The 22058-nt window shown below is 41.4% G+C and overlaps 2 non-coding genes across 2 annotated transcripts; one reads left to right on the top strand and one right to left on the bottom strand.

The window, feature by feature from the left end:
- Positions 1 to 4584: 4584 nt before the first annotated feature.
- On the top strand, positions 4585 to 4692 carry LOC130955779 (small nucleolar RNA R71). The gene has a single exon (XR_009076904.1). It is a non-coding gene; the product is annotated as a small nucleolar RNA R71 (small nucleolar RNA).
- Positions 4693 to 18292: 13600 nt separating this feature from the next.
- LOC130955143 (small nucleolar RNA R71) lies at positions 18293 to 18400 on the bottom strand. Its single transcript, XR_009076616.1, has one exon. It is a non-coding gene; the product is annotated as a small nucleolar RNA R71 (small nucleolar RNA).
- Positions 18401 to 22058: the final 3658 nt, after the last annotated feature.

Below are 22058 nucleotides of genomic sequence, written 5' to 3'. Positions count from 1 at the left end.
CCAAAATAAGCAGTAAAAGTATCAAGCAGTGAAAGTATCCAAAATAAACTCAAAATACATCAAATATACACAAAAGGTGTGCAAAGTGAGATAGCTAGAAAAGTGGCTAAAATGTTCACCGGTATCTAATGATGCCACCGGCTACCTCCCCACACTTAAGATCAAGCATCGTCCTCGATGCTAATCCTGAGGATCCGGGATAGGTACACCGGTAGGCTCTGGCTGTGGCGGTGGTACCGGCTGAGACTCCTGTGTCTGAGGTGGTGCCTCCATATGTGCTGGCTCAGCCACATGAACACCCTCAGTCTGTAAATCTGCGTGCTCCTCCTCATGGGTCTCCTCATCAGAACCAGAAGACTCTGGTAGAGGTGGCAGCTCAAGGCCCTGGGCCACGAACATCTGGTCAATCCGATCCAGGCGACGCATGATCTGGCGCTGGCTACGCTCCATGTACCGGAAGAGACGCTGAACTAACAGGTAAAGCGGCTGAGGTGCGGCTGCGGTAGATGCTCCTGCAGGGGCTGAGGATGAAGAGGGTCCAGCTCCCTCAACTGCTGCTCTGGCTCGAGATCGACGGCGCGAGGCGGGCCTCTCGTGCACCCAGGATCCCCACGGAATAGTAACTGGCTCCTTCTGAGGGAGCGGTGGAGGTGGTGATACATCATCCTGGTGCCACGGAACTCCGGCCCGCTGAATCATCTGAGTGACCAAGACCGGAAAAGGAAAGAGACCTCGGATGTGGGCCCTCCACATGAACCGCCTGATCAGCTGGGGGTAATAAACATCTCTCCCCTCCATCACACAGCTGATCAAGATCAACATGGCAACTGGGATCTCTGTGAAATGAGTCGTAGGCATGACGTAATGAGCGAAGATTTGCTACCAAGTCTTGGCCTCTCGGCTCAGATAACTAAAGTGCATCCCCTTGGGTGCCGTGTTATCGGCATCCATAACCCAAGGGGCATCCGGAGTAGCTACCACTGCCCTCAATGCCTCAAAATCAAAAGTCATGCAGTGAAGGTCTATCTCGGCCTGCATGAATGCATCAGTGTCACTGGTCCTAGGCCGGCAAGTAAGGGCATCCTCTATTTGCTCCCAATAGTCTTGTGGAGGAAAGTGCATCCCTTGAGGCATCTCAGGGATCTCATGATGAGAGGGGTCTCTTGTTTGCTCCATCCTTTTCTTAGTGATGGGCTTGTCCTCATCAATGAGGATGTCTCCTTCTATGTCAACTCCTACTGAATAACAGAGGTGACAAATGAGATGAGGAAAGGCTAACCTTGCCAAGGTAGAGGACTTGTCCGCCACCTTATAGAGTTCTTGGGCTATAACCTCATGAACTTTCACTTCTTCTCCAATCATGATGCTATGAATCATGATGGCCCGGTCTAGAGTAACTTCGGACCGGTTGCTAGTGGGAATGATTGAGCGTTGGATAAACTCCAACCATCCTCTAGCCACGGGCTTGAGGTCTTGCCTTCTTAGTTGAACCGGCTTTCCTCTTGAATCTCTCTTCCATTGGGTGCCCTCTTCACAAATGTCAGTGAGGAATTGGTCCAACCTTTGATCAAAGTTGACCCTTCTTGTGTAAGGATGTTCATCTCCTTGCATCATGGGCAAGTTGAATGCCAACCTCACATTTTTCGGACTAAAATCTAAGTATTTCCCCCGAACCATTGTAAGCCAATTCTTTGGGTTTGGGTTCACACTTTGATCATGGCTCTTGGTGATCCATGCATTGGCATGGAACTCTTGAACCATTAAGATTCCGACTTGTTGAATGGGGTTGGTGAGAACTTCCCAACCTCTTCTTCGAATCTCATGTCGGATCTCCAGATATTCACTCTTTTTGAGTTTGAAAGGGACCTCGGGGATCACCTTCTTCAAGGCCACAACTTCATAGAAGTGGTCTTGATGCACCCTTGAGATGAATCTCTCCATCTCCCATGACTCGGAGGTGGAAGCTTTTGCCTTCCCTTTCCTCTTTCTAGAGGTTTCTCCGGCCTTGGATGCCATAAATGGTTATGAAAAAACGAAAAGCAACGCTTTTACCACACCAAACTTAAAAGGTTTGCTCGTCCTCGAGCAAAAGAAGAAAGAATAGAGGAGAAGAAGAAGAAAATGGAGGAGATGGAGGAGGTTGTATGGTTCGGCCAAAAGGGGGAAGAAGTAGTGTTTAGGGTGTGTGAAAATGAAGGAGTGAAGATGGGTTTATATAGGGGTGAAGGGAGGGGTAGGGTTCGGCCATTATGGGTGGGTTTGGGAGGGAAAGTGGTTTGAATTTGAATGGTAAGGTAGGTGGGGTTTTATGAAGGATGGATGTGAGTGGTGAAGAGAAGATGGGATTTGATAGGTGAAGGGTTTTTGGGGAAGAGGTATTGAGGTGATTGGTGAATGGGTGAAGAAGAAAGAGGGTGGTGGGGTTGGTGGGGATCCTGTGGGGTCCACAGATCCTGAGGTGTCAAGGAAAAGTCATCCCTGCACCAAATGGCATGCAAAAATGCGTTTTGAGCCAATTCTGGCGTTAAACGCCGGGCTGGTGCCCATTTCTGGCATTTAACGCCAGGTTCTTGCCCTTTCCTGGCGTTTAACGCCAGTCTGGTGCCCCTTTCTGGCGTTAAACGCCCAGAATGGTGCCAGACTGGGCGTTAAACGCCCATCTGCTAGCCTTATTGGCGTTTAAACGCCAGTAGGTTCTTCCTCCAGGGTGTGCTGTTTTTCTTCCTATTTTTCATTCTGTTTTTGCTTTTTCAATTGATTTTGTGACTTCTCATGATCATCAACCTACAGAAAACATAAAATAACAAAGGAAAATAGATAAAATATGACATTGGGTTGCCTCCCAACAAGCGCTTCTTTAATGTCAGTAGCTTGACAGAGGGCTCTCATGGAGCCTCACAGATACTCAGAGCAATGTTGGAACCTCCCAACACCAAACTTAGAGTTTGAATGTGGGGGTTCAACACCAAACTTAGAGTTTGGTTGTGGCCTCCCAACACCAAACTTAGAGTTTGACTGTGGGGGCTCTTTTTGACTCTGCTTTGAGAGAAGCTCTTCATGCTTCCTCTCCATGGTGACAGAGGGATATCCTTGAGCCTTAAACACAAAGGATTCTTCATTCACTTGAATGATCAGTTCACCTCTATCAACATCAATCACAGCCTTTGCTGTGGCTAGGAAGGGTCTGCCAAGGATGATGGATTCATCCATGCACTTCCCAGTCTCTAGGACTATAAAATCAGCAGGGATGTAATGGTCTTGAACTTTTACCAAAACATCCTCTACAAGTCCATAAGCTTGTTTCTTTGAATTGTCTGCCATCTCTAGTGAGATTCTTGCAGCTTGTACCTCAAAGATCCCTAGCTTCTCCATTACAGAGAGAGGCATGAGGTTTACACTTGACCCTAAGTCACACAGAGCCTTCTTGAAGGTCATGGTGCCTATGGTACAAGGTATTGAAAACTTCCCAGGATCTTGTCTCTTTTGAGGTAATTTCTGCCTAGACAAGTCATCCAGTTCTTTGGTGAGCAAAGGAGGTTCGTTCTCCCAAGTCTCATTTCCAAATAGCTTGTCATTTAGCTTCATGATTGCTCCAAGGTATTTAGCAACTTGCTCTTCAGTGACATACTCATCCTCTTCAGAGGAGGAATACTCATCAGAGCTCATGAAAGGCAGAAGCAAGTCCAATGGAATCTCTATGGTCTCATTTTAAGCCTCAGATTCCCATGGTTCCTCATTGGGGAACTCAGTGGAGGCCAGTGGACGTCCATTGAGGTCTTCCTCAGTGGCGTTCACTGCCTCTCCTTCCTCTCCAAATTCGGCCATGTTGATGGCCTTGCACTCTCCTTTTGGATTTTCTTCTGTATTGCTTGGAAGAGTACTAGGAGGGAGTTCAGTAATTTTCTTGCTCAGCTGTCCCACTTGTGCCTCCAAATTTCTAATGGAGGACCTTGTTTCAGTCATGAAACTTTGAGTGGTTTTGATTAGATCAGAGACCATGGTTGCGAAGTCAGAGTGGCTCTGCTTAGAATTCTCTGTCTGTTGCTGAGAAGATGATGGAAAAGGCTTGCCATTGCTAAACCTGTTTCTTCCACCATTATTATTGTTGAAACCTTGTTGAGGTCTCTGTTGATCCTTCCATGAGAGATTTGGATGATTTTTCCATGAAGAATTATAGGTGTTTCCATAGGGTTCTCCCATGTAATTCACCTCTTCCATTGAAGGGTTCTCAGGATCATAAGCTTCTTCTTCAGATGAAGCATCCTTAGTACTGACTGATGCATTTTGCATTCCAGACAGACTTTGAGAAATCAAATTGACTTGTTGAGTCAAAATCTTGTTCTGAGCTAGAATGGCATTCAGAGTATCAATCTCAAAAACTCCTTTCTTCTGATTTGTCCCATTGTTCACAGGATTCCTTTCAGAAGTGTACATGAATTGGTTATTTGCAACCATTTCAATTAGTTCTTGAGCTTCTGTAGGCGTCTTCTTTAGATGAAGAGATCCTCCAGCAGAGCTATCCAAAGACATCTTGGATAGTTCAGAGAGACCATCATAGAAAATACCTATGATGCTCCATTCAGAAAGCATGTCAGAAGGACATTTTCTGGTCAATTGTTTGTATCTTTCCCAAGCTTCATAGAGGGATTCTCCATCCTTCTGTCTGAAGGTTTGGACTTCCACTCTAAGCTTACTCAATTTTTGAGGTGGAAAGAACTTTGCCAAGAAGGCATTGACTAGCTTTTCCTATGAGTCCAGGCTTTCTTTAGGTTGTGAGTCCAACCATGTCCTAGCTCTGTCTCTTACAGCAAAAGGGAATAGCATAAGTCTGTAGACCTCAGGGTCAACCCCATTAGTCTTGACAGTGTCACAGATTTGCAAGAATTCAGCTAGGAACTGATGAGGATCTTCCAATGGAAGTCCATGGAACTTGCAATTCTGTTGCATTAGAGAAACTAATTGAGGCTTAAGCTCAAAGTTGTTTGCTCCAATGGCAGGGATAGAGATGCTTCTCCCATAGAAGTCGGGAGTAGGTGCAGTAAAGTCACCCAGCACCTTCCTTGCATTGTTTGCATTGTTGTTGTTTTCGGCTGCCATGTCTTCTTCTTTGAAGATTTCTGTTAGGTCCTCTACAGAGAGTTGTGCCTTAGCTTCTCTTAGCTTTCGCTTCAAGGTCCTTTCAGGTTCAGGGTCAGCTTCAACAAGAATTCTTTTGTCCTTGTTCCTGCTCATATGAAAGAGAAGAGAACAAGAAAATGTGGAATCCTCTATGTCACAGTATAGAGATTCCTTGAGGTGTCAGAGAAGAAGAAAATTAGAAGGAAGAGGTAGAAGAATTCGAACTTGGTCAGATAGAGTTCGAATTGTGCATTGAGGAGGAGTGGTACTCCATAAATAGAAGGATGTGAGAAGAGGGGAAGAAATTTCGAAAATTGAATTAAAAAGATTTTTAAAAACATTTTGAAAAACTTTAATTGATTTTCGAAAACCAAGAGTGGGAAAGAAATCAAGTAATTTTTGAAAAAGATTTTGAAATTAGAAATTAAAAAGATATGATTGAAAACTATTTTGAAAAAGATGTGATTAAAAAGATGGTGCACGAATTTGTAATCCGCACAACTAACCAGCAAGTGCACTGGGTCGTCCAAGTAATACCTTATGTGAGTAAGGGTCGATCCCACGGAGATTATTGGTTGAAGCAAGTTATATTTATTTTATTAATCTTAGTCAGGAGGCCAATAGGATTATAAGTGAAATTACTAGATTTGATTAGAAAAATAAAAGAGAATAACAGCGTTACTTGTTGTGCAGTAATGAGAAATACGTTGGAGTTTTGGAGATGCTTTGTCCTTCGAACTTCAACTCTTCCTTAAAATCCTTCAACACACGAAAAGTCCCTTCCATGGCAAGCTCTATGTAGGGTGTCACCGTTGTCAATGGCTACCTCCCATCCTCTCAGTGAAAACGTTCCTATGCTCTGTCACAGCACGGCTAATCATCTGTCGGTTCTCAATCGGGTTGGAATAGAATCCATTGATTCTTTTGCGTCTGTCACTAACGCCCAGCCTTCAGGAGTTTGAAGCTCGTCACAGTCATTCAATCCCAGAATCCTACTCGGAATACCACAGACAAGGTTTAGACCTTCCGGATTCTCATGAATGCCGCCATCAATCCAGCTTATACCACGAAGATTCTGCGTAATGAATCTAAGAGATACTCATTCATTCTGATGTAGAACGGAGGTGGTTGTCAGGCACACGTTCATGGTTGGGGAAGGTGATGAGTGTCACGGATCATCACCTTCTCCATAATTAAGCGCGAATGAACATCTAAGATAAGAACAAGCGTGTTTGAATGGAAAATAACGGAATTGTATTAATTCATCGAGACGCTGCAGAGCTCCTCACCCCCAACAATGGAGTTTAGAGACTCATGCCGTCAAAAAGTATGTAATTTAGATCTGAAAATGTCATGAGGTCCAAAATAATTCTCTAAAAGTTGTTTAAAATAGTAAACTAGTAGCCTAGGTTTACAGAATATGAATGAACTAAGATAATTGGTGCAGAAATCCACTTCTGGGGCCCACTTGGTGTGTGCTGGGGCTGAGACTAAAGCTATCCACGAGTAGAGGCTTTTCTTGGAGTTGAACTCCAAGTTATGACGTGTTTTGGGCGTTCAACTCCGGATCATGACGTTTTTCTGGCGTTTAACTCTAGACAGCAGCATGAACTTGGCGTTCAACGCCAAGTTACGTCGTCTATCTTCGCGCAAAGTATGAACTATTATATATTGCTAGAAAGCCCTGGATGTCTACTTTCCAACGCCGTTGAGAGCGCGCCAATTGGACTCCTGTAGCTCCAGAAAATCCATTTCGAGTGCAGGGAGGTCAGGATCCAACAGCATCAGCAGTCCTTTTTCAGCCTAAGTCAGATTTCTGCTCAGCTTTCTCAATTTCAGCCAGAAAATACCTGAAATCACAGAAAAATACACACACTCATAGTAAAGTCCAGAAATATGATTTTTTCCTAAAAACTAATAAAATTCTATTAAAAACTAATTAAAACATACTAAAATCTACATGAAATTACCCCCAAAAAGCGTATAAAATATCCGCTCATCACAACACCAAACTTAAACTGTTGCTTGTCCTCAAGCAACTAGATAAATAAAATAGGTTTTAACAGAAATTAAGAAGTAATAATATTTTAGAGTTTTAAATGAAGCTCAGATTCTTATTTAGATGAGCGGGGCTTGTAGCTTTTTGTTTCTGAACAGTTTTGGCATCTCCTTTTATCCCTTGAATTTCAGAATGATTGGCATCCATAGGAACTCAGAATTCAGATAGTATTATTGATTCTCCTAGTGTAGTATGTTGATTCTTGAACACAGTTATTTTATGAGTCTTGGCCGTGGCCCTAAGCACTTTGTTTTCCAGTATTACCACCAGATACATAAATGCCACAGACACATGACTAGGTGAACCTTGTTCAGATTGTGACTTAGCTTCGCTAAAGTCCCCAGTCAGAGGTGTCCAGAGCTCTTAAGCACACTCTGTTTGCCTTGGATCACAACTTTAACCACTCAGTCTCAAGTTTGTAACTTGGACCTGCATGCCACAAGCACATGGTTAGGGACAGCTTGGTTTAGCCGCTTAGGCCTGGATTTTATTTCCTTGGGCCCTCCTATCCATTGATGCTCAAAGCCTTGGATCCTTTTTACCCTTGCCTTTTGGTTTTAAGGGCTCGTGGCTTTTTCTATTGCTCCTTCCCCCCCCCCCTTTTTTTTTGAGACTGCTTTTTCTTGCTTCAAGAATCAATTTCATGATTTTTCAGATCATCAATAATATTTTTCGTGTTCCTCATTCTTTCAGGAGCCAATATTCATCAAATTCAAAGTACAAGTTATGCACTGTTCAAGCATTCATTCAGAGAACAAAAAGTATTGCCACCACACATAATTAATTATAATTTTTATTATTAAGAACTCGAAAAATATAGATTACTTCTTTATTCTAAAAAAAATTCTACTACTTTATTCATGCCTGATGATGATGAGAAAAATAAATTATAGCTTAATTGGAAATAAAATCAAAATAGACATACTAATTACTACTAAATATCTCATAAGGTAAATTCCTATAATAATACTATCACTAAGTTAAAGCAGAAAAATTGGAACTCAGCAACCTGTTGTTTTGAGGAGTAGATGTTCCTCTAATCTGTGGGGTGCTTTTCAAGGATTAATTTTTGGCGCTTTAGCTCCCTTAGATCACGCCCCTGCTCTTCCTGTTCCTTAAGCAGTTTGCAAAGCATGCTACTTTGATTGTTCTGTTCTTCCTTTATTTGGTCCATAGCTTCTTGCAATTTGGAAATAGAAGCCTCAAGATGTTCCCAATATTCGAATTGAGGCAGTTCTGGAAGGGCTTCCTGTGCTCTTCTCTTGGCAGAATCATCTTGTTGCTGTTGTCTGACCATTGATATTCCAGTGATTGGCCTCTCAACTGGAATATACTCTGTTATTCCCATCTTCATTCCGGCATCTTTGCAGAGCATAGAAATTAAGCTTGGATAGGCCAATTTGGCGTCCTTGGAATTCCTGTTTGCTATTTTATATAGCTCACATGAGATCAGTTGATGGACTTCTACCTCTTTTCCCAACATGATGCAGTGAATCATGACAGCTCTTTTGATGGTTACTTCAGAACGGTTGCTGGTGGGCAATATGGAACGCCCAATGAAATCCAGCCAGCCTCTGGCTACTGGTTTTAGATCTTCTCTTTTGAGTTGAATTGGGGTGCCAGTGGTGCTGGTAGTCCACCTGGCTTCAGGGATGCATATATCCTCTAGAATCTTGTCTAGACCTTTGTTTACCCTCATCATTCTCCTGTTAAAGGAGTCTGGGTCATCTTTCAGTTGAGGAATCTTGAATATCTCCCTGATCTTGTCTGGATGAGTATGAACAATCTTTCCTCTGACTAAGGTCCGATGGTCATAGAGAGCAGCTCCAATTATTCTCTGCCTGTCTGTCTGCCATAAGTTAGCATAGAACTCCTGAACCATGTTTCTTCCCACTTTCGTTTCAGGATTGGTCAGAATTTCCCAATTCCTGATTCGAATTTGCTCTTGAATCTCTTGATATTCATCTTCTTTCAGATCAAATTTGACTTCCGGGATCACTGATCTGTGACTCATTATTTTGTAGTAATGATCTGAATGTTCTTTAGTTAAGAACTTCCCTTGATTCCAAAGTGGCTTTGGAGCACTCTCTTTCTTGCCTTTTGAAGTGGGTTGTTTTCCTTTAGGAGCCATGATCTTGATGAGTATGTTTTTGTGATCACGGATAACCACACCAAATTTAGAGCTTTGCTTGCCCTCAAGCAAAAGATAAGAAAGAAGAGGGATAGGAGGAGAGCAAGTGTTGCAATGTGATGATGAATGGGACGCCGAACACAATATATGGGGAGGGGGTGGGAAATTTCGAAAATAAGAAGAGGATAAGATAGAAGATATGATTTATAAAAGATAGATATGATAAGAAAAAGATATAGTTTAAAAAGAGAAAGATGTGAATTAAAAAGATAGATTTGAATTTTAAATTTTGAAAAAGATTTTTAAAGAGGTAATTGAGTTTTGAAAACAAACTTTAAAAGAGTTTGATTGGATTGAAAATAATTTGTCTTTATGGGTTAAGATACATTTGATATTTTTGAAAAAAGGGATTTTAGAAATTAGGATTTTTAGAACACTAATTTGAATTAAGGGATGATAATTTGAAATATGTTTATGCAAGAAATCATGAATTGAAACATAAAAAATTAGAAAATTTGTAAGGAAAAACGAATTTTACCTCCTCCCCACCATCCTGGCGTTAAACGCCCAACTGCTGCATGGTTTGGGCGTTTAACGCCCAAATGTTGCTTCTCCTGGGCGTTCAACGCCCAGCTGATGCATCTTTCTGGCGTTGAACGCCAGGAAGTCCTTTGTTACTGGGCGTTTTTCTAAACGCCCAGGATGCTGTCAATCTGGCGTTAAACGCCCAGAAGGTGCTTCTTTCTGGCGTTTAACGCCCAGAAGATGCTCCTTTCTGGCGTTTAACGCCCAGAAGGCTACCCTTACTGGCGTTGAACGCCCAGTGGGTGCTTCTTTTGGGCGTTCAACGCCCAAAATGTTTCTTACTGGCTTTTTCATGCCAGTGAGCTTCCAATTTCCCTTATAACTCTGTGAATCCAACCAATTGCTATTTTACCTTGAAGATACCTTGACATATACCTTAAAAAAAATTCAATTAATTAATCAATATGAATAAAATTAAATTTTGTGATTGGCTGGGTTGCCTCCCAGCAAGCGCTTCTTTAATGTCATTAGTTGGACTATTACTGAGTTTTAATCAAGCCTCAGTTTTGAGCATTCTTGCTCAAAATTGCCTTCAAGATAATGTTTGACTCTTTGTCCATTAACAATGAACTTTTTGTTAGAGTCATTATCCTGAAGCTCTATGTATCCATATGGTGATACGTTTGTAATGACATATGGACCTCTCCACCGGGATTTTAATTTCCCGGGGAATAATTTGAGCCTAGAATTAAATAACAGAACTTTCTGCCCCGGCTCAAAGACTCTGGATGACAATTTCTTATCATGCCATCTTTTCGCTTTCTCTTTGTAAATCTTTGCATTTTCGAAAGCATTGAGTCTAAATTCCTCTAGCTCATTTAACTGGAGCAATCATTTTTCTCCGGCTAACTTGGCATCAAGGTTTAGGAATCTGGTTGCCCAATAGGCTTTGTGTTCCAGTTCCACTGGCAAGTGACATGCCTTTCCATACACAAGCTGGTATGGAGAGGTCCCTATAGGGGTCTTGAATGCTGTTCTGTATGCCCACAGAGCATCATCCAAGCTTCTTGCCCAATCCCTTCTACGGCAGTCCGTTCCAGGATTCTTTTGAGTTCTCTATTTGAGACTTCAGCTTGCCCATTAGTTTGTGGATGATATGGAGTAGCTACCCTGTGACTAACTCCATAACGAACCAGAGCAGCATAAAGCTGTTTATTGCAGAAATGAGTGCCCCCATCACTAATTAACACTCTAGGGATACCAAATCTGCTGAAGATGTGTTTCTGGAGGAATTTTAACACTGTTTTAGTGTCATTGGTGGGTGTTGCAATAGCCTCCACCCATTTGGATACATAATCCATTGCCACCAGAATATAAGTGTTTGAGTATGATGGTGGGAAGGGTCCCATGAAGTCAATGCCCCATACATCAAACAACTCAATCTCCAAGATCCCTTACTGAGGCATGGCGTAACTGTGAGGTAGATTGCCGGATCTTTGGCAACTGTCACAATTAAGTACATACACTCGGGAGTCTTTATAGAGAGTAGGCCAGTAGAAGCCACTTTGGAGGACTCTTGTGGCTGTTCGCTCACTTCCAAAATGTCCTCCATACTGTGATCCATGGCAGTGCCATAGGATCTTCTGTGCTTCTTCCTTAGGTACACATCTACGGATTACTCCGTCTGCACATCTCTTAAAAAGATACGGCTCATCCCAAAGATAATACTTTGCATCCGTGATCAGCTTCTTTATTTGCTGTCTACTGTACTCTTTGGGTATAAATCTCACTGCCTTGTAGTTTGCAATATCTGCAAACCATGGCACTTTCTGGATGGCAAAGAGTTGCTCATCCGGAAAGGTTTCAGAGATCTCAGTGAGAGGGAGGGACGCCCCTTCTACTGGTTCTATTCGGGACAGGTGGTCTGCTACCTGATTCTCCGTCCCTTTTCTGTCTCTTATTTCTATATCAAACTCTTGCAGAAGCAACACCCATCTTATAAGTCTGGGTTTTGAATCCTGCTTTGTGAGTAGATATTTAAGAGCAGCATGATCAGTGTACACAATCACCTTTGATCCTACTAAATAGGATCTGAATTTGTCAATGGCGTAAACCACTGCAAGTAGCTCTTTTTCTGTGGTTGTGTAATTCTTCTGTGCGTCATTTAAAACACGGCTGGCATAGTAAATGACGTGCAGAAGCTTGTCATGTCTTTGTCCCAACACTGCACCAATAGCATGGTCACTGGCATCACACATTAATTCAAATGGTAATGTCCAGTCTGGTGCAGAGATGATTGGTGCTGTAACCAATTTAGCTTTCAGAGTCTCAAATGCTTGCAGGCACTCTTTATCAAAGATAAATGGCATGTCAGCAGCTAGCAGGTTGCTCAAAGGTTTGGCAATTTTTGAAAAATCTTTTATAAACCTCCTGTAGAATCCTGCATGCCCCAGAAAGCTTCTGATTGCCTTAACATTGGCAGGTGGTGGTAATTTTTCAATTACCTCTACTTTAGCTTGATCCACCTCTATCCCCTTGTTCGAGATTTTGTGCCCAAGGACAATTCCTTCAGTCACCATAAAGTGACACTTCTCCCAGTTTAAAACCAGGTTAGTCTCTTGGCATCTCTTTAGAACAAGTGCTAAATGGTTAATGCAGGAGCTGAATGAGTCTCCAAACACTGAAAAGTCATCCATGAAGACTTCCAGAAATTTTTCCACCATATCAGAGAAAATTGAGAGCATGCACCTCTGAAAGGTTGCAGGTGCATTGCACAGGCCAAATGGCATCCTTCTGTATGCAAATACTCCAGATGGGCATGTGAACGCCGTTTTCTCCTGATCCTGGGGATCTACTGCAATTTGATTATAACCTGAATATCCATCCAGGAAGCAGTAGTATTCATGACCTGCTAGTCTTTCTAGCATCTGGTCTATGAATGGTAAAGGAAAATGATCCTTTCTGGTGGCTGTATTGAGCCTTCTGTAATCAATACACATACGCCACCCAGTAACTGTTCTTGTAGGAACCAGTTCATTTTTTTCATTATGAACCACTGTCATGCCACCTTTCTTAGGGACGACTTGGACAGGGCTCACCCAAGGGCTGTCAGAAATAGGATAAATAATCCCAGCCTCTAGTAATTTAGTGACCTCTTTCTGCACCACTTCCTTCATGGCTGGGTTCAGCCGCCTTTGTGGTTGAACCACTGGCTTGGCGTCACCCTCCAGTAAGATCTTGTGCATGCATCTAGCTGGGCTAATACCCTTAAGATCACTGATGGACCACCCAAGAGCTGTCTTGTGTGTCCTTAGCACTTGAATTAGTGCTTCCTCTTCCTGTGGCTCTAAGGTAGAGCTTATGATTACAGGAAAGGTATCACCTTCTCCCAAGAATGCATATTTTAGGAAAGGTGGTAATGGTTTGAGCTCGGGTTTAGGAGGTTTCTCCTCTTCCTGAGGGATTTTCAGAGGTTCTACTATTTTCTCTGACTCCTCCAGATCAGGCTGGACGTCTTTAAAGATGTCCTCTAGCTCTGATTCGAGACTCTCAGCCATATTGACCTCTCTTACCAGAGAGTCAATAATATCAACACTCATGCAGTCATTTGGGGTGTCTGGATGTTGCATTGCTTTGACAACATTCAACTTGAACTCCTCCTCATTGACTCTCAAGGTTACTTCCCCTTTTTGGACATCAATGAGGGTTCGGCCAGTTGCTAGGAAAGGTCTTCCTAGAATGAGAGTTGCACTCTTGTGCTCCTCCATTTCCAGCACCACAAAGTCAGTAGGAAAGGCAAATGGCCCAACCTTGACAATCATGTCCTCAATCACGCCTGATGGGTATTTAATGGAGCCATCAGCAAGTTGAAGACATATCCTGGTTGGTTTGATTTCTTCAGTTAAACCAAGCTTTCTGATAGTAGATGCAGGTATTAGGTTGATACTTGCCCCAAGATCACATAAAGCTTGCTTGGTGCAAGTGCCCTCTAATGTGCATGGTATCATAAAGCTCCCAGGATCTTTAAGCTTCTCAGGTAAGCTTTTCAGAATGACTGCACTGCATTCTTCAGTGAGGTAAACTTTTTCAGTTTCCCTCCAATCCTTCTTATGGCTTAAGATCTCTTTCATGAACTTAGCATAAGAGGGTATTTGCTCAAGTGCTTCTGCAAACGGAATCTTTATTTCAAGAGTCCTGAGATAGTCTGCAAAGCGGGCAAATTGCTTATCCTGTTCCGCTTGGCGGAGTTTTTGAGGATAAGGCATTTTGGCTTTGTATTCCTCAACCTTAGTTGCTGCAGGTTTATTACCTACAGAAGTGGGTTGGGAAGCCTTTTTAGAAAGGTTGTTATCAGCACTTGTATGTGACTGACTCCCCACTGGTATTTGAATGCCAGTGGTGGGAGCTGGAGTGGCGTTCGACGCCACTTCCTTGTTTGTTACTAGCGTTTGAACGCCAGAACCATGCTCCCTTTGGGCGTTCAATGCCGGATTCATGCTTGTTTCTGGCGTTGAACGCCAGGAATGAGCATGGTCTGGGCGTTCAGCGCCAGCTTTATTCCTCTCTGGGCTCTGATTGTCCTCAGAGGGATTTTGAGTATCCACCTGTTCATTTCTTGGTTTCCTGCTGCTTTGAAGTGAGGTATTTAATGTTTTCCCACTTCTTAATTGAACTGCTTGGCATTCTTCTGTTATTTGTTTTGACAGTTGCTTTTCTGTCTGCTTTAATTGTACTTCCATGTTCCTGTTAGCCATTCTTGTTTCCTGCAATATTTCCTTGAATTCGGCTAGCTGCTGAGTTAGAAAGTCTAATTGCTGATTGAATTCATTAGCCTGATCCACCGGACTGAGTTCAGCAGTTACTGTTTTAGCTTCTTCTTTCATGGAAGATTCACTACTTAGGTACAGATGTTGATTCCTGGCAACTGTATCAATAAGCTCTTGAGCTTCTTCAATTGTTTTTCTCATATGTATAGATCCACCAGCTGAGTGGTCTAGAGAAATCTGAGCTTTTTCTGTAAGCCCATAGTAGAAGATGTCTAATTGCACCCATTCTGAAAACATTTCAGAGGGGCATTTTCTTAGCAACTCTCTGTATCTCTCCCAGGCATCATAAAGAGATTCATTATCCCCTTGTTTGAAGCCTTGGATGCTTAGCCTTAGCTGTGTCATCCGTTTTGGAGGGAAATAGTGATTCAGGAATTTTTCTGACAGCTGCTTCCATGTTTTTATGCTGTTCTTAGGCTGGTTATTTAACCACCTCTTAGCTTGATCTCTTACAGCAAATGGAAACAGTAATAATCTGTAGACATCCTGATCCACTTCCTTATCATGTACTGTGTCAGCAATTTGCAAAAATTGTGCCAGAAACTCTGTAGGTTCTTCATGTGGAAGGCCAGAATACTGACAGTTTTGCTGCACCATGATAATGAGCTGAGGATTCAACTCAAAGCTACTAACTCCAATGGAGGGTATACAGATACTACTCCCATATGAAGCAGTAGTGGGGTTAGCATATGACCCCAGAGTCCTCTTGGACTGTTCATTCCCACTTAGTTCCATGTTGGAATAAAAGAGATGGTATATATATTGATATTATTTATTTTATAAAAATTAATTTTTATAAAATAAAATAAAATCGAAATAAATAAAAGAAAGTGGAAATATTTTGAAATTGAAAATTGAATTTTTATATAAAATTTTCGAAGAATGTAGTTGAAAATTAGTTAGAAAATAAAAATTTTTTGAATTTTGAATTTTATGATGAAAGAGAAAAACACACAGAAGACACAAGACTTAAAATTTTTAGATCTAATGCTCCTTATTTTTGAAAATTTTTGGAGGGAAAACACCAAGGAACACCAAACTTAAAAATTTTAAGATCAAGACACAAGAAAAACTCAAGAACACTTTGAAGATTCACAAGAACACCAAGAACACAAGAAAGAACACCAAACTTAAAATTTTTAGAAAACCAAGATAAGTTTTCGAAAATTAAAGAAAGATTAACAAGAAAACACCAAACTTAAAGTTTGGCACAAGATTAAATCAAGAAAATTTATTTTTGAAAAAGGTTCCAAAGCGTAAACCCAATTATCAAGAATATAACCCAATACTCTAGCCAATTGGGAGTAAATGTAACACTTGTTCTGAATATTCCAATTAATGCTTTAAAAAGAACACAAGTGAAACAAGAAAAGACACAAAGCAAGAAAAACTTGAGATCAAACAAGAAAAATAAACAAGAACAACTTGAAGATCAATGAAGAACAAAGAACACAAGTCGAAAATTTTAAAGAAAAATATAAAATATGCAATTGACACCAAACTTAGAACAAGACACTAATACTCACGAAAATTAGCAATTAATTACGAAAAATAATAAATTTTGAAAAGAAAATTTTTTTTTGAAAAGAAACTATCCTATCAAGATTTAATGACTCTATAACAATAAAAATAAATTATTCCTAATCTAAGAAATAAAATAAACCTTTAGTTGTTCAAACTCGAATAATCCCCGGCAACGGCGCCAAAAACTTGGTGCACGAATTTGTAATCCGCACAACTAACCAGCAAGTGCACTGGGTCGTCCAAGTAATACCTTACGTGAGTAAGGGTCGATCCCACGGAGATTATTGGTTTGAAGCAAGCTATATTTATTTTATTAATCTTAGTCAGGAGGCCAATAGGATTATAAGTGAAATTACTAGATTTGATTAGAAAAATAAAAGAGAATAACAGCGTTACTTGTTGTGCAGTAATGAGAAATACGTTGGAGTTTTGGAGATGCTTTGTCCTTCGAACTTCAACTCTTCCTTAAAATCCTTCAACACACGAAAAGTCCCTTCCATGGCAAGCTCTATGTAGGGTGTCACCGTTGTCAATGGCTACCTCCCATCCTCTCAGTGAAAACGTTCCTATGCTCTGTCACAGCACGGCTAATCATCTGTCGGTTCTCAATCGGGTTGGAATAGAATCCATTGATTCTTTTGCGTCTGTCACTAACGCCCAGCCTTCAGGAGTTTGAAGCTCGTCACAGTCATTCAATCCCAGAATCCTACTCGGAATACCACAGACAAGGTTTAGACCTTCCGGATTCTCATGAATGCCGCCATCAATCTGGCTTATACCACGAAGATTCTGCGTAATGAATCTAAGAGATACTCATTCATTCTGATGTAGAACGGAGGTGGTTGTCAGGCACACGTTCATGGTTGGGGAAGGAGATGAGTGTCACGGATCATCACCTTCTCCATAATTAAGCGCGAATGAACATCTTAGATAAGAACAAGCGTGTTTGAATGGAAAATAACGGAATTGTATTAATTCATCGAGACGCTGCAGAGCTCCTCACCCACAACAATGGAGTTTAGAGACTCATGCCGTCAAAAAGTATGTAATTTAGATCTGAAAATGTCATGAGGTCCAAAATAATTCTCTAAAAGTTGTTTAAAATAGTAAACTAGTAGCCTAGGTTTACAGAATATGAATGAACTAAGATAATTGGTGCAGAAATCCACTTCTGGGGCCCACTTGGTGTGTGCTGGGGCTGAGACTAAAGCTATCCACGAGTAGAGGCTTTTCTTGGAGTTGAACTCCAAGTTATGACGTGTTTTGGGCGTTCAACTCCGGATCATGACGTTTTTCTGGCGTTTAACTCCAGACAACAGCATGAACTTGGCGTTCAACGCCAAGTTACGTCGTCTATCTTCGTGCAAAGTATAGACTATTATATATTGCTGGAAAGCCCTGGATGTCTACTTTTCAACGCCGTTGAGAGCGCGCCGATTGGACTCCTGTAGCTCCAGAAAATCCATTTCGAGTGCAGGGATGTCTAATTTTCTTCTTCTCTGACACCTCAAGGAATCTCTATACTGTGACATAGAGGATTCCACATTTTCTTGTTCTCTTCTCTTTCATATGAGCAGGAACAAAGACAAAAGCATTCTCGTTGAAGCTGACCCTGAACCTGAAAGGACCTTGAAGCGAAAGCTAAGAGAAGCTAAGGCACAACTCTCTGTAGAGGACCTAACAGAAATCTTCAAAGAAGAAGACATGGCAGCCGAAAACAACAACAATACAAACAATGCAAGGAAGGTGCTGGGTGACTTTACTGCACCTACTCCCGACTTCTATGGGAGAAGCATCTCTATCCCTGCCATTGGAGCAAACAACTTTGAGCTTAAGCCTCAATTAGTTTCTCTAATGCAACAGAATTGCAAGTTCCATGGACTTCCATTGGAAGATCCTCATCAGTTCTTAGCTGAATTCTTGCAAATCTGTGACACTGTCAAGACTAATGGGGTTGACCCTGAGGTCTACAGACTTATGCTATTCCCTTTTGCTGTAAGAGACAGAGCTAGGACATGGTTGGACTCACAACCTAAAGAAAGCCTGGACTCATGGGAAAAGCTAGTCAATGCCTTCTTGGCAAAGTTCTTTCCACCTCAAAAATTGAGTAAGCTTAGAGTGGAAGTCCAAACCTTCAGACAGAAGGATGGAGAATCCCTCTATGAAGCTTGGGAAAGATACAAACAATTGATCAGAAAATGTCCTTTTGACATGCTTTCTGAATGGAGCATCATAGGTATTTTCTATGATGGTCTCTCTGAACTATCCAAGATGTCTTTGGATAGCTCTGCTGGAGGATCTCTTCATCTGAAGAAGACGCCTACAGAAGCTCAAGAACTAATTGAAATGGTTGCAAATAACCAATTCATGTACACTTCTGAAAGGAATCCTGTGAACAATGGGACAAATCAGAAGAAAGGAGTTCTTGAGATTGATACTCTGAATGCCATTCTGGCTCAGAACAAGATATTGACTCAACAAGTCAATTTGATTTCTCAAAGTCTGTCTGGAATGCAAAATGCACCAAGCAGTACTAAGGATGCTTCATCTGAAGAAGAAGCTTATGATCCTGAGAACCCTTCAATGGAAGAGGTGAATTACCTAGGAGAACCCTATGGAAACACCTATAATTCTTCATGGAGAAATCATCCAAATCTCTCATGGAAGGATCAATAGAGACCTCAACAAGGTTTCAACAACAATAATGGTGGAAGAAACAGGTTTAGCAATGGCAAGCCTTTTCCATCATCTTCTCAGCAACAGACAGAGAATTCTAAGCAGAACCACTCTGACTTAGCAACCATGGTCTCTGATCTAATCAAAACCACTCAAAGTTTCATGACTGAAACAAGGTCCTCCATTAGGAATTTGGAGGCACAAGTGGGACAGCTGAGCAAGAAAGTTACTGAACTCCCTCCTAGTACACTTCCAAGCAATACAGAAGAAAATCCAAAAGGAGAGTGCAAGGCCATCAACATGGCCGAATTTGGAGAAGAAGGAGAGGCAGTGAATGCCACTAAGGAAGACCTCAATGGACGTCCACTGGCCTCCAATGAGTTCCCCAATGAGGAACCATGGGAATCTGAGGCTCAAAATGAGACCATAGAGATTCCATTGGACTTGCTTCTGCCTTTCATGAGCTCTGATGAGTATCCCTCCTCTGAAGAGGATGAGTATGTCACTGAAGAGCAAGTTGCTAAATACCTTGTAGCAATCATGAAGCTAAATGACAAGTTATTTGGAAATGAGACTTGGGAGGATGAACCCCCTTTGCTCACCAAAGAACTGGATGACTTGTCTAGGCAGAAATTACCTCAAAAGAGTCAAGATCCTGGGAAGTTCTCCATACCTTGTACCATAGGCACCATGACCTTCAAGAAGGCTCTGTGTGACTTAGGGTCAAGTGTAAACCTCATGCCTCTCTCTGTAATGGAGAAGCTAGGGATCTTTGAGGTGCAAGCTGCAAGAATCTCACTAGAGATGGCAGACAATTCAAGAAAACAAGCTTATGGACTTGTAGAGGATGTTGTGGTGAAGATTGAAGACCATTACATCCCTGCTGATTTCATAGTCCTAGAGACTAGGAAGTGCATGGATGAATCTATCATCCTTGGCAGACTCTTCCTAGCCACAGCAAAGGCTGTGATTGATGTTGATGGAAGTGAACTGATCATTCAAGTGAATGAAGAATCCTTTGTGTTTAAGGCTCAAGGATATCCCTCTGTCACCATGGATAGGAAGCATGAAGAGCTTCTCTCAAATCAGAATCAAACAGAGCCCCCACAGTCAAACTTTAAGTTTGGTGTTGGGAGGCCACAACCAAACTCTAAGTTTGGTGTTGAACCCCCACATTCAAACTCTAAGTTTGGTGTTGGGAGGTTCCAACATTGCTCTGAGAAAATGTGAGGCTCCATGAGAGCCCTCTGTCAAGCTACTGACATTAAAGAAGCACTTGTTGGGAGGCAACCCAATGTCATATTTTATCTATTTTCCTTTGTTATTTTATGTTTTCTGTAGGTTGATGATCATGAGAAGTCACAAAATCAATTGAAAAAGCAAAAACAGAGTGAAAAACAGGAAGAAAAACAGCACACCCTGGAGGAAGAACCTACTGGCGTTTAAACGCCAGTAAGGCTAGCAGATGGGCGTTTAACGCCCAGTCTGGCACCATTCTGGGCGTTTAACGCCAGAAAGGGGCACCAGACTGGCGTTAAACGCCAGGAAAGGGCAAGAACCTGGCGTTAAACGCCAGAAATGGGCACCAGCCCGGCGTTTAACGCCAGAATTGGCTCAAAACGCATTTTTGCATGCCATTTGGTGCAGGGATGACTTTTCCTTGACACCTCAGGATCTGTGGACCCCACAGGATCCTCACCTACCCCACCACCCTCTCTCTTCTTCACCCATTCACCAATCACCTCAACACCTCTTCCCCAAAAACCCCACCTACTTTACCATTCAAATTCAAACCACTTTCCCTCCCAAACCCACCCATAATGGCCGAACCCTACCCCTTCCTTCACCCCTATATAAACCCATCTTCACTCCTTCATTTTCACACACCCTAAACACTACTCCTTCCCCCTTTTGGCTGAACCACACAACCTCCTCCATCTCCTCCATTTTCTTCTTCTTCTCCTCTATTCTTTCTTCTTTTGCTCGAGGACGAGCAAACCTTTTAAGTTTGGTGTGGTAAAAGCGTTGCTTTTTGTTTTTCCATAACCATTTATGGCATCCAAGGCCGGAGAAACCTCTAGAAAGAGGAAAGGGAAGGCAAAAGCTTCCACCTCCGAGTCATGGGAGATGGAGAGATTCATCTCAAGGGTGCATCAAGACCACTTCTATGAAGTTGTGGCCTTGAAGAAGGTGATCCCCGAGGTCCCCTTTTCACTCAAAAAATTATTTATCAAATAATTTTAACCCAAAATCAAATTAATAATTTTTAATAATAATTTTTAACAATGTTTGATCATCATAATACTTTGGAGTTTTCAAACTCAACACTTGGGAATATTTAATATTGGAATTAGCTTGAAAGATATTTCTCATGACTTTTCAATCTAACTGGGATAGTGTTTTAAAAAGTTGAATCTTTATAACTCTCATGATTTTCAATTGGTTTAGACCTAGTTTGGATAAGTGACATATAATTCAACCTAGGATCACTCTTGAATTTTATGTGAATATAAATCAGAATTGTTCTTAATCCCTTTTTCTTAATTAATCGACTAAGGAATTAGCGATTAAGTAATTAAAAGAAAATTGAATTGCCAAGGAATTGAAATTTGATTATTAATGGTTTATCGTAAATTGATCTCTGCATGCCTCTAAATAAATAAACACAAGGATTGTTTTTCTAGAGAGGGAACATCTCTGAAACCTTAACATTCTCATCATCAATATTTTCATTCACTACTTTATTATTTATTTTGCCTCTTTTTAACATTTGATTCTCCTACTCAAAGTTTTGGTTTGTCTAATTAGAATAATCAATTAACCACTGTTGCTTAGTCCATTAATACTCTCGTTCCACCCAGATTCATAAAATAAAGAATGAAAGTAATCCTTGAAACTAAATCAGTACATTAATTAAAATAGAAAAATAATAGTCTTAATCCATAGAAATAAACAGAGCTTCTAACCTTAACCAAGGAAGTTTAGTGACTCATGACTTACAGAGAAAACAAGGGTTCTGAAAAGTGTAACGTGCGGATGTGAGAAGATCTCCCTAAAAGATGAATCTTTTCCTTTTTTTAATCTAACCTAATTTGATTTGAAAGTAAAATAAAACGGTATAAGATACTCACGCATCACAACACCAAACTTGAACTGTTGCTTGTCGTCAGGCAACTAAAACAATATGATACTGAGAAAA

Source organism: Arachis stenosperma, chromosome 1, assembly GCF_014773155.1.
Source record: "Arachis stenosperma cultivar V10309 chromosome 1, arast.V10309.gnm1.PFL2, whole genome shotgun sequence".
In the NCBI taxonomy this organism is placed as follows: Eukaryota; Viridiplantae; Streptophyta; class Magnoliopsida; order Fabales; family Fabaceae; genus Arachis; species Arachis stenosperma.
This window is presented reverse-complemented; position numbering and strand designations above follow the sequence as displayed.